Source organism: Orbicella faveolata, unplaced genomic scaffold (genome assembly GCF_042242905.1).
Source record: "Orbicella faveolata isolate gen_17 unplaced genomic scaffold, um_ofav_v1 contig_2, whole genome shotgun sequence".
Classification (NCBI taxonomy): domain Eukaryota; kingdom Metazoa; phylum Cnidaria; class Anthozoa; order Scleractinia; family Merulinidae; genus Orbicella; species Orbicella faveolata.
The window spans coordinates 6,521,906-6,535,000 of NW_028301547.1; the positions used below are offsets into that span (position 1 = coordinate 6,521,906).

At 37.4% G+C, this 13,095-nt stretch overlaps 2 long non-coding RNA genes across 5 annotated transcripts; one reads left to right on the forward strand and one right to left on the reverse strand.

Moving 5' to 3' along the window:
- Nucleotides 1–1,651: 1,651 nt before the first annotated feature.
- LOC149111727 (uncharacterized) lies at nucleotides 1,652–5,381 on the forward strand. 3 transcript variants are annotated; one of them, XR_016207102.1, is made up of 4 exons: nucleotides 1,652–1,831; nucleotides 2,920–2,987; nucleotides 3,966–4,082; nucleotides 5,176–5,381. It is a non-coding gene; the product is annotated as an uncharacterized LOC149111727 (long non-coding RNA). The 3 variants fall into 3 exon arrangements; XR_016207101.1 differs by having other exon boundaries at nucleotides 1,720–1,831; nucleotides 3,966–4,106; XR_016207103.1 differs by lacking the exon at nucleotides 2,920–2,987 and having other exon boundaries at nucleotides 1,728–1,831; nucleotides 3,966–4,106.
- A 3,340-nt stretch (nucleotides 5,382–8,721) lies between these two features.
- Nucleotides 8,722–12,739, reverse strand: LOC110054607 (uncharacterized). 2 transcript variants are annotated; one of them, XR_016207107.1, is made up of 4 exons: nucleotides 12,450–12,739; nucleotides 11,072–11,246; nucleotides 10,152–10,214; nucleotides 8,722–8,908 (listed from the first exon to the last, which is right to left on the reverse strand). It is a non-coding gene; the product is annotated as an uncharacterized LOC110054607 (long non-coding RNA). The 2 variants fall into 2 exon arrangements; XR_016207106.1 differs by lacking the exon at nucleotides 11,072–11,246 and having other exon boundaries at nucleotides 12,450–12,735.
- Nucleotides 12,740–13,095: the final 356 nt, after the last annotated feature.

A 13,095-nucleotide genomic window follows, 5' to 3' on the forward strand; every position in this document is an offset into this window, starting at 1 on the left:
AATTGCCAAACGGGAGTTGTAAAATTTCGCTTTGCGTCCGTTAACAGACAATGGAAATACAATTATGAACGGAAATTCTCATATAGTCCTTGTCCACGTGGGAGCTCTATTTTCAAGGTGAGCGCTTGTTTTTGATTTTAGCTTTTTTTCTCTACTATAAATGTATTACTATGAACATAAACGAAATTCCTTTCCTCGAAGAGAGATCGCTAAATTCGATCGCACCATCGGATTGTGTCATAGATTTTTAAACCAGCTGTGTGAACCCAATGTAAATAAACATTCGGACAGCCGATGGTTTGTAGTTTTGCTTTTGGCTTTCCATACATTATTGTTAGTTTAGTTCTGATAAAATCCGACATTTAAAAGGTAATTTCATTTTACATCTGACCGATTTTTAAACAACATAGCCTAATCAAGATAACCCGACTAATTACGGCTATTCTTCTTCGATGAATAGCGCTACGTTTCGGTTGTCTGAGTGAGAAACAATACTTGTGAACACGGCGTACACGGGGGATTACCTGATTGACAGTCGAGTTGAAAGGCCTGTGTGAAGTTACGCATGCTCTCTTTTTCTTTTCTAGCTTATTTGCATTTTCCCGTGCGACGTTTTTCAATGGGCGCGATTCTGTAATGCAACCACATGGAGGAAAAAGATGGGAAAGGACAAAGCTACCAATACAGGGAGGGAGGAAAGGAGGGAGGGGAATGTAGAGAACGGCCTACAATCTCAGACAGAATAAAATGGAACTCCCCCATCCCCCGCCAAAGCAATGATGAAGGCACGAAGGAGCAAAAACGCGCCATTTTGGCATCATTGAAATGGGAGAGGGGTGGTCCAGATGTTCCATTTATTTTGTCCAAGATTGTAACTTGAATACTAGGTCACAATTGAGACGGGGATTGAAGGAGTTGGGAGGGGTATAGCACGCTGAAATCACATGAGAGCATGGTGGAAAATCACTGGGAGCGTTGTCGTATGATTTCCCATATGGTAAAACGATTGCGTTGCATTGGACATTGACCTAAGGCTATTGCACAACGACTAATAGGGGGAAGATAACAGAACTGGTGACAACCTTAGATGACAGCTATGATGTAGACTACAGAGCTCATTAACCACAGTTTAAATGCTTAACTTCTAATCCATGACATTTTTAGCTTTTTAGTTATTTTAGGGTGTTGGTACCCATTTATCATTATAATTGTATCTAAGTTGTTCTTGTTATTATTTTTGTTGTATTTTTGCTGTAATGCTCATTGTTTCTCCTTACTATCAAGCTGGTTTTCTCTTAAAATAGTCTCAGTTTAGTTGTGGATGTAAGGCGATAAAAATCGAGCGGGAGGTCGAGTACATCCAACGTTTGTCTATTCCTATCTAAAATAGATCCGAAAAAAAAAAAAGAAAAAGGCAGAAAAAAAAAACCTTGTTGATCATGCAAGTTTGCACGTCGCAGGCCGCGTATGCGCTGAGCCGAGGTCAAGGTTGTCGTGAAAATTCAACAAATTCCTTCACGCGCTCATTGCCTTAAGTGGTTGTAAGGGCGGAAGGTCAAAACTAAAAAAAAAAATAATAATAACAAAAAAGAAACACAATTCGGAACGTGTTGGTTCATTAAGTCGCCAAATATTTTGATGCTATCTAATGTTAATAAGATTATGTTCACTTTTACGACTACATTTGGCACGTGCGATAAACGAAACAAAGGCATCTATTATTCTTACAAGTATATGAGGAGAACTTGAGTTGAAGTTAGCCTGTCTTCGTGACGAGATCAAGAACTCGAGGGTCAACTCTCACTCTTTGAACACCGAGTTCCGATTGCACGTAAGTTTATGAACCTTTTGTAACTTTTTCACCTCTAGCTTGCACAAGCAAGCATCTGTTTCTAAAGCTAGACATATTTATTGGTACTTTAACTGCAGTTTTGTTTGTTATTGGTTTAATAGTTCACGAATACTGGCACGACATAGCTTCGATAAATAACAAAACCATGCAGATATTTAGTTGAGTTCTGCGACCAGAAGAGTAGTTCAAATAAGGCGGTCAATAAAAGCAATGTTGCATAAAGAAGTTTTGAATGTGGACGGTCGTTTTCAGAAGTTTAATTACAATCTCGATGTTCGTTGATTAACCACGGCGATCTCGCTCGCACTTTAATTTATTTAGGCTATCCAGCAAAGTCCAGTTCGTTGGGGAAAATAAGGCTATTTGACCTTCTATTAGTATATTAGTTAAAGTAATGGAATATTTATTTGAGTCCATTTTACCTAAGATTATAAGATTCCATCAATTTATTTTGACTGACTTAACTCGAAGCTACAAATGAAACCATTGCAGACCTGTTATTATTTAAAGGCTCCGTCGGCTTAACGACATAGCCAGATAAATAAACCTTTTATTCCGAATTCGACATTTTAAACGTTGCTGTTGATTTATAGTTTGTGATGGTTTCCTTAAAGAGGAGTGGCTGTTCAGGATGTATGCTTGGGCTATTTTTCACTCAATGGTTAGGTTTCCCGCTTAAATGATTCTGTCCTCTTTAACCATAGAGCCTAAGTTGCCTTTATTTTAATCAGGAGGTGAATTTAGTCTATTGATTGACTTGCTGAAACCTTCCTGCTTTAATGAGTAATAATCTCTTACTTTAGTGTAAACATTTTTTAGCTAAGAAGAACGTTCAGATTTCTCAGGCCAGAGGATCATTTCTTCAGCTAACCACTTCCCTGTACAGGGAGCTTTCTAATGAAATTGATAAAAAATATGAGAAGTTATGAAACCGTCGTGATAGGGAACGCTTACCTTGCATTTAGTTTAGCCATGTGTAACTGCTGTATTGCCGGGGGTCTTTCTTATTAAATGTAACTGTAAGTGGGCTGGGTTTAATATTAAGTTTGTTTGTCTTGTTTGTTTAGCGTTCTGATCATGGATGTAAAGTTTCATCTGTGTCTGTTGCTGATTTTTTTGGCCGCCTATACCCAAAGTAAGTGCGGAAGGAACGTATTGGAGACTAACAAAATAATGTTAGCTATGAAATTTATCTGGCTTAATGCACTTCTAAGTAACTGACGGAGTTGCATTACAAAATCAGAGGCAACCAGTTCAGTAGCGCAGTTGAGAATTCTGAGGGATCGTTGCTACGGAAAATCTGCTCGGTTTGCCCGTGATCTCCTCAGAAAATGCAATAAGAGACTAAGAGACTGGAGACTGAGGTAGTGAAATGCAATCTAAAACGATTTTAATGTGACAAAATTTCTGACTATTGATTTTAGAGCCAGGATAAGTTGTTGTGTTAAGAACAACAAAAAGTAGGGCTAGGTCGTACATATCGTTCCCCCAAAAATTCTGCACTGTAAAAACAAGCTAAAAAAATGTAAGTTGATCAAAGCGTTTTAGCTTGCAAAAACTAGATTTCAAGTCTTTTCCATACTAACATAATTTTCTCGTCGCAACTGCAAATCTCAAATATAATCAAACTGTTCAGTCATTAGAAATTACGCTTCACACAACCCACTTCTATAACCTCTAGAGCGCACTAACCCACGGACCTTCCCCATTATCATTACCATCACTATTACCATGACCATGACCATGACCATCCTCTTCCTCTTCCTCCTCCTCATTCCTTTTATTTAATACTTGGTGGAAATCGTCAGTAATTACAATAGTGCTAATTTACAGTGTAGTTAATTTACGATCATTCCATTAATTGAAAACTATTAATATACTTTTAAAAGATAAATAAAGTAAATCTTGCTCTACACGGAACGTTTCTGAGGTTAAAATGTTTTTAAAACTAGTGCCTTTTTTTCAAGATTGCCGAGTGAGAATCCAGTGACTGATCTGAAATACGCGGTAGATTTTCTCCTTCTCCGACGTACGCTCATTCCTGGAAGTCCTAGAAGCGTGCTGAAAAATGGCGATTGCGATTTTTAACTACATACTATTTATGTTTCTACAGATGCTGCAAGTCACAGCAACTGCCTGGGGAGGTCTAATAGCTTTTGCATAGATAACTACCATTCTCATTGTCCAAATGGATATCACGACTGTTCTAGGGCTTTCTACTGTCCACCTGGCGAGTATTGTTGCTGCTACCAACGTATGTTTGTTATGTTGATGTTGCATGTATGTGCGGGCAGTTGCGTGCATTTTTCTGTATGTTTTAGACAGTAGAATTGAGGTGTACCCACGGAGGTACATCATTATGGTGTGTTCTGTAAAACTGGAGAAAAAATTTCGACAAATTTCTCAAATTTGAGGAGGGGCACAAACAATTTCCTTAGAGGATGTTACTAGCGCGATGCGTGGCTACCTGAGACGAAATGGGGAGAAATGTGGTGAAAAGCCATTTTATGTGTTTTGATTTTCAAAAGACGTTTCATAGCACAGGTGTTTTAATTATGTGTTCTCGGCCGTCTGTTTGTTCGGCTGGCCTTTTCGTTTGTTTTATGCTCGTTAGGCTGTTCATTCTTTTGCTATTCATTTGGTATCAGGGAGTTAAATACAACGGCAACGGTAACAAGTACAATGGCTGTGTCCGGGTTCGTTATAGTTCTCTGTTCACTGCGTTGTTCTCGGCGTTTTTGTCGTTGTTTCTGAAACTATCTTTCGCTGTTTGGGCGGCGAGCGTCGGTCTGCACTTTTGACCGGCCACCTGCTTGTTCGGTTGCTTTGTGTTCTGGCTTTCTTCCGCTTTGCACTCGTTTGGCTGCTCATTTCTCTGCAGTTCATTCAGTTTTTATTGCTTTTGCAGGGGAGATTTGCCTTTTATTTACAGTCCTATTAAAGTTTCGAAATGTATTAAAACATAGCGAGGGCCAAAGCTCATTTGCTTCTTATATATTTAAATATCAAAGAACTGGACATCCCCACTGCGTTGGAGGTTTTCCTTCGCTTTGAAACGAAACGAAACGAACCATATAAAGAAATCATCTACGAAAACATCCACGCAAAGTGCGAGTATCATCCGCGGAAGAACTGGTATCAAGCCTAAAACAAATTAAGATGGGATTACCTTGGGTATTACACCTAAATGTTGGATTGTGAAAATGTCTTTTATGGGAAATCATTTAGCAAAGGGGCAAAATAATAGTAATCTAAATAGGCGACCTTTCGGGCGAGTGGTGCTCCATAGATACTAATTACAACAATTTGTTTTTTTCTTATAGAAACGTAGTGAACCCAGTTGATGTTGGCCAACTCGTCCAACCCAGCAGGTCTGCCGCAACGTGCAATGCCCACAATTTATGATTGCTTTTGTATTCGCTCAGTAGTCTAATGTAAAGGGTGTTGTGGTGTCAAAGTTGACTTTAAAGAGTTATTTTGTAACACTTAACGCATTCTTAACAATGTAATTATAGCCATGATACAGCAAGTTGTTGAATCATTTATTGTTATTTCTTAATTCTGAGTCACAAAGTATAAAAACCACAAAGATATTATATCACAGGCTTCCCAAGATCACGTCTTGAGAAAAGCAAAAAATAAATTAATTGTAGGACACATAGGTATTTAGTCACGCGCACCTAGCGTGAGTCCAGGGCGAAAGGAGACGTGATGAGTCTGAAATGACGAGGTGTTGGTGAACGAGAGGGGCCGTTGGGAATAGGCCACAATATCGATATCATATTCCAACATGGGTTCGAGGCTTTCAGGACAAACTTCTATATTTGGTATTGCTTTCTTTGTATCCAAGTATGTTTTGGGCAGCGGCCTGGCACTTTTTTTGTGTTTAGATCGTCTAACAAAAAGTGACGTCACATCCGGTAAAAATGCGGGCAGGCGGCAAAATAAAATTTGACTGAGACGTAAGCGTTCTCCCACTAAGAAAAATAGCAATATTTCGTAATCGGCCGGATATTTCTAACGTTTCATTTGGCCACGAGAAACAAAATTTTGTATTCTTCCTCGTCATATCGGTTATTTGAGGAACAATTATTTATTCAAAAACACGTTGTTTTGATGGCGCGTGTTTTTACGAAATGTCGTCGTTTCTTCGTCGTTGAATTCCACAGGAGTCATCGTTAACGTGGAAATGATGAATTCTAGGTAAGTTGCACTCAATTCAAATATCCTATTCTCTTAGGTAGGCATTACACTGAGAGAAAAGCGCAAGGTCAGTTTACTAGACGTGGAAGAACCTATTTAACAGAAGCCTATTTTTTCAAATTTACCATTGACAAATTAAACACTTGAGAGTAAAGGAGAACTGTTAATCGCATATACTGTAAGAATAGACCCACACACATAACGCGGCGGAACTTTCTTGCCGATCGACACTAACACAAATTCATGTTCTTGCTTGTGCCTCAAACTGGTGTTATAAATTCTGTTACGATTGGTTAAGAACCTTAAACAAGATATCTGAACGTTTCCCTTGGCAATCCCTTAATTGGTAAACGCTTCATTCAACATAGGCAGGCCGTGAACCCCTTAAAAATAAACAAGAGGTTATTTCTATGGGCGATTCAGTAATCTCGTGTTTTTTTTTTTTTAGTTATGTAATTTATTTTTTCGTTTCAACAGTGTTAAATGTCAGCAACACTATAAAGTTTCAATACCCCCCCCCCCCCGATCCTTTGAGGTCAAGCATGTACCTTTAATTTTTTCAATTCCGTTCATTTGCCTTGTTTGCAGACCAAGTTCCTTATCTTTTAATCCCTATCATATTTGCAACTTATTTTGGATGGTTACTCATACATTTTGCCCTATTTTCAGTGTGCTTTCTCTATTTAAGCTTGCATCAGGACATTTCAGTCCCAGGGAATGAGAGAACACTAGCAATTCTGACAATTCTCTCTTCTAGAGTTCAATTATTTCAATTCATCACTCTTTCAATGTGCGATCTTAACAAACTGTTCGCAAACAGTACTGAAATATCATGCCCCGACACCCGGCCATAAAAGGAAGTCTGGGAGCAGGCAATAGCAACAATGACACTGCCAGGCTGGTGAATTTTTACAAGCTAATGAACTCATGTCTGACAATGAGTGACCATGAAACATGGTGCGGTGGAACTGAACAACCAGTATGTGAGTGACATTGCTAGCCAGTAGTGTCTGTCAACCTGGACTACACCAGAAAAGAAAAGGTTCCATACTAGAAGTTGACTGAGAGCAACAATTTGTACTCAAAAACTGAAGAAGCTGCCTGATCAGACCAGTGTTAAAGCCAGCTTCATCACTACTTGTTAGGAGTTCCTGACTTGTGTACGTGGAAGGACTCCCTGTAATGACATATATGGGGAGGCTCCACTCAAAAGTTTTCAGGCTTCAGGTATAACTATTAAAGGTTAGGGGATCTCTGACAAGTTGAATTCAGGTGTATGAAAGGGGAGGGAAAACTGTCTTTTAGAAATTTCCCTTCTTCTGGTTCTAAAATGTTGTTGATAATCTCTCATTCACTCTGCTGAGCCAGAATGAGGGGATTCTGTTATATTGTTCAAAAAGACATTTTAAAACTTCTCTCTAAGGGTTTAGAAAACGGATGCAGTATTCTTAAAAAGGCTTGTAAAGGGGCACCCTTTTACAATGAATTGTCTACAAAAGAGGCACCTCTTCTGTCAAAATGGTACTAATATATACAAAAGGGTAAGGGGTTGGACCTTGAGATGGAGCTTCCCCATTTAAAACAATAAAGAATACCCCCCCCCCCCCCCCCTTGTGTAACAAGTATGTTGAAATTGTTTCGTGGAAAAAGGCAATTAAAAAACAAAACAGTGCCAAGGGATTTAGTGATTATCAATGTAAACTCCATTTGTATTTTGAATTAAAATGGGCATAACATTATCCACAACAGTATAAAATAATGACCATACTTTGCAGCTTCATAGAGAGACTCAAACTATTATTGAAAACATAACTTTTATATTTGCCCCTTCCTTTCTACCTTGTGATATTTTTAGGGAAATTCTAAAAACGTTCCTGCCCAAAGAAAATATAAATAAAAATCACTTTTTTTATCTTGAAAATGTTATCTGAGATAAAAACATCATTTTTATGGCTAGTTATTATCTTAAAATGTGTTGTGAAGAAACAGCTGCTTATCAGGAAAATATAAATGTTCAACGAAAAAAATGAACAGAAAAAAACAAACTATTTTTCAGAGGTGATCCTATATTTTTTCGACTTACATGTAGGGTAATAGAATTTGTTTTTACACTTTCACACTGAAGAAAACACTGCAAAAATGAGAATTAATATTACTGAGTCCAGGCTGCCTATTTTTAAAATGGAAACATTTCCCATAAAATTTCTACATTATATTCTTACCAGTATGACAACACACCAAATATATTTTGGAGAGAGGAGTACTTATAAAATTACTACAAACTGGTGTAGTTTAATCTTGAAAATGCTCTCTGAGATAAAAACATAATTGTTATGGCTAGTTATTATTTTAAAATGTGTTGCGAAGAAACAGCTGCTTATTAGGAAAATATAAATGTTCAACGAAAAAAATGAACAGAAAAAAACAAACTATTTTTCAGAGGAGATCCTATATTTAACTTACATGTAGGGTAATAGAATTTGTTTTTACACTTTCACACCAAAGAAAACACCACAGAAATGAGAATTAATGTCATTCTGTCCGAGCTGCATATTTTTAAAATGGAAACATTTCCCATAAAATTTCTACATTATATTCTTACCAGTATGACAACACACCAAATATATTTTGGAGAGAGGAGTACTTATAAAATTAATACAAACTGGTGTAGTTTAATTTTCCATTTAATTCTTGTAAACCTCTTACAGAATGCAACTTTTGGTTAGGTTGCACTTCCCTGTCAAAGAATAAATCACACCAAGGTGGCTTTGTATCTTTACTATGATTTCCATTATCAGTAAAAAAAAAATCACACTTGGACAGGTCTTTTGTGGGCATTTGCTCATTTACCACCTATAAAAAACAATATATAATGTATAATTTTTACCTCTGCTGTACATTTTTCAAACCAGTTTGTTTTCACTTTCAGAGTGGTTCTTTAAAAGGATCACAAGCACACTGCCCACCCCCTCAGTTCCTATTCCTAACCTACAACAGTACAGCCAGAATCCCATATCAACCCCCCAACATAACTTACCATAATACTCCCATACTACAATACAATCTTTTTTTATTATTATTTTGTATAGACAGACCTAAATTTAAACATCAGATCTCTGACTTTTTGGTCCACTTCATCTCCACCAGGCCATGAAGGTAATCACTGCAAATATCCTTATATTTGTTGGTCGAATTTATTATTGCTCTCAGATTCCCCCTTCCCCTTTGATGGAATTAAATTGGTTTTAAAAAAATAAATTGGTTCAAACAAATTAAAGCAGAGGTAGTAACTGAGCCATAAAATAACTATAATTTTGGTATGAGGATATTAAAATATAACTATACTATTAATATCCATATGTCCTATTGTAAAGACAGTGTAACTACAGTTCAACCCCCATTAAACAGCCACCCTCTGGGAAATGGATAGTGGCCGCTTAAAAGGGGCTGGTCACTTAATAGAGGTAAAAACAACAGAAAAAACCTCATCAGGACTCTGATTACTGGCCGCGTATTAGGGATGGCCGTTTAATAGGTGGCCGCTTAATAGGAGTTCGAGTGTAATTAAATTGACCTTCATTGTCAGAGACAAAAACCTAAAAACATCTAAACACAGGTCGGTGAAGATATTGCCAGTTTTGCTTTTGCCAACAACCACTCTGCCTCAAAAATATAGAAGATAATGACAACAGCAATAACAAAACCAACCTCTGTCAATTCAATAACCACACCAAATTCCCCTCCAAAATTCTCTTCGACATCTTACAGTAAAATTTTGCCAACAGCATAAATTCAACTCAATACTTTAACGTGCTTCTATCACTAAATTTTTACCCATTGAGTCAGAAGTTTTAGGTGTATCACATAGAATTCCACAAAAGATTAAAAATGCTGTATACTTTTTTTGCAAATATCTGCATCAGTTCCAAAGATATTTAAGTTTGAAAAATGTATAAAATATGCAAATGAGGTGACTGATGATGTGACATACATTGGTACACTCAACCCAATATTACATCAAGTTGGTAAGGCTTATAGTTCTACAGAAAACACACTTATGGCTATAAAAATTATATACATATACATGTATATTTACCCATGGCAGCTCACTCCTTTCCAGTACCCTCTAACCTGATTTCACTAATTCAGTGATTTTCAGCTTGAAAAAAGGTTAAACAAGGTCACGACCTCCACCTTACATATTAATATGCTTGCAGTATCATGCAGATGAGGTACCATTGGCAAATATCAAAATGGAAAGCCACAGGTGGCCAGAAAAGCCTATATCAGGGAAGGTTGAAACCCAGTATGTTGCCATGGTAATGAAACTGTTAAGCTCATATTATGGAGGATATCTGCAAGTTTCATCATAATAGCACTTTAAGCACTGCATGTCCCTAGGAGCCCATGGTCCCTGAACTAGCTTGTATCTGGACAACAGTTCAAAACTTGACTGGGGGACTGGATGATCTAAATGGTGGGTGGGAGACTCCCAGAATATTGAGGGGAGTTGCAAGAATGATTGTATAACTATCTCTTTGCAGGTGCTCAACAGACACTAACACTACTAAGTAAACATGACTGAGTTTGGACAATATATATTTTGTTTTATGGATACATGTATTCTGTTACTGGTCATACAAGAGATATCTTGCTACTGAGTTAAGTTTTAATGTGTGTATTTGCGATCACTCCAAAAAACACATATTTTATGTCAAATGCTAATGAAAACCTTGCACTAAGTTTAGCCACTCACAGAAGTTTCAGCCTCTAAAGTGCACGTTTTCCTTAATGAAGTTCGCCTCCAAAGGAGGAGTCAGGCCGAGTTTTCTTGATATCATTCCATCTGTGAAATTTTGTCCTAATGGCTTCCAACAAGCCTTTTGATTACCACACTGGGTTATGCCTGCTCTTGACACATATTACTTTGCGTCAAACATGCTCCAAACTCCGAAATAATAGCATTGAAGATAGTGAAGTGGATAATCGCTTGGAAAAAAAATAAATTTTACCAACCTTGTGAAAGATGCCAATTCAGTTGCAGGTTCTTCTCCTTCCTGGCAATTTTGAGTCAGACGGAATGACGTCACATAAACACAGCCTGACTGCCAAGACAGTTGCAAAACAGTGGCCTCCAAAGTCGCTTCTTTCAAGGCAAATTTCTTAAGGATAGGCAATTCAGAGGCTAAACCTTTATTGAGCAGAAAAGCCGAATATTCACTTGCTTTAAGTGAAGACAAAAAAAGTAAGCTTTTTGAGGTGACCTTCTCCTTTAAACTGATAATATGTGAACTACATGCAACAAAATATATATTAAACCTGGGCCAATTCAGTATGATTCATTACAAAATTTAAATCACCCACAAAAAAATTGTTAGCAAATGATATTACTTTGTGAAGGCTTCTGGAAGGGTTATACTTTTATAAATCACCTGCCAGCAATTTAACAATTTTGGTTTACTAAAGGAGGACTGTTGTAAATGCTTAAGGAAACTGTGTTTGGTACAGTAGGCGTCAAAATATTATGGCTTTGATTACATGGTAATAGAGATATCAGCCTTCATTGGTAATTTCAGGGATAGGGGATGACTAATCTCCAAATACACTGCGTGAAAGCCAAAATATTCTAGAGTATTCTAGACTCGAATATGTATTAAATATTATGGCTTTGATTACATGGTAATAGAGATATCAGCCTTCATTGGTAATTTCAGGGATAGGGGATGACTAATCTCCAAATATAATTGAATTACATGTATGGGACTTCACTATCAAAGTGATGCCTGATGCTTATTGTAAATTGTGTACATTACTCCTAAAATGTACGGTCCAAAATTTTGTTTTGTGGGTGATAGCTCAAATTCATTTTCATCTCTATGAGGTACAAATATTCTAAAAACAACCAACACTAACAATTATTTTTAAATTACAGTGGTACTCTGTTAATCCCGTTGCCAATATAATGGGCCACAAAAATCTGACCACATTAACAGTGTGACCATATTAAAGGGGTTCTTTAAATAAGAAAATGATCGTGATGCCTAGACTTAGAATTTAGAATTTAAAGCGGAAATATCAATTTACAAAGAAGAGAAAATTAACTCGGCAAAACCCACTGTGATTGAATGACTAAGGGAAACTCAAGCAAAGAGGGATATTGCACATTTGATTATTCAATAAGGGTTATGAACAATCATACAGGGTCAAATTCAGCCAAATGAATGGGAAAATTAATGGAAAACAATGCCTTTAAGATCAAACCAAGCTAGAATTTTCAGCCCACCCCCAAGAGTGTCTCTAAAACGACCCTAAGACCCTAAGACCCTAAAGCCCTAAAACCCTGAGACCCCAAAAACACTAAAACGAAGACCCCAATTTTCTAAGCATTTTTTACCTTAAGTGAAGTTTTGCTCCTTCTTTATCCGGCCAATAACGCAATAACAACAACAACAAAATGAAACCTCGTTACGATTTTAACCGCCATCTTGCGCTCAGCAACCAAGCTCTCGCACTTTGGCCGGAAGTGGCCTTCGCAGTATGAAACCTCCATTTGGCGCTAAAATACAGACCGGGTTGTTCGAACGGTGGATAGCGTGGTTTGCTTTGTTAACACTTATCCACTGGTTAGCGATTTATCCCGTGGATAGCATTATCCAGCCTTTGAACAACTGGGGCCAGATATTTTGTTATATACTCAAAGCCGGCTTATTTTGGGAGAACCTTTTTAAAAACGTTTAAACGGTAAAGTATAAATAATTCTGTCAGCGTTCAAATAGTATGCAGAAAGTGCTTAGTTCTATTCATTATGAAGTATTATTCAGTATTAAATCGAGGAAACAGTCAAGAGTCCCGTCATTTACGCCTATCTACAGATTTACGTGGAAACATTGCATACCTGGGAGGCTTCGGTGTCCATTCGTAAGCTACTTTTACACTGACTATATATATGATGATTGCTTCCCGAGAAGCGTGAAACTCGGAGTAGCAAATAAATGTGTTTGAACTAGTCCGACTTCGCAAATCTTTCTATCTTATTCATA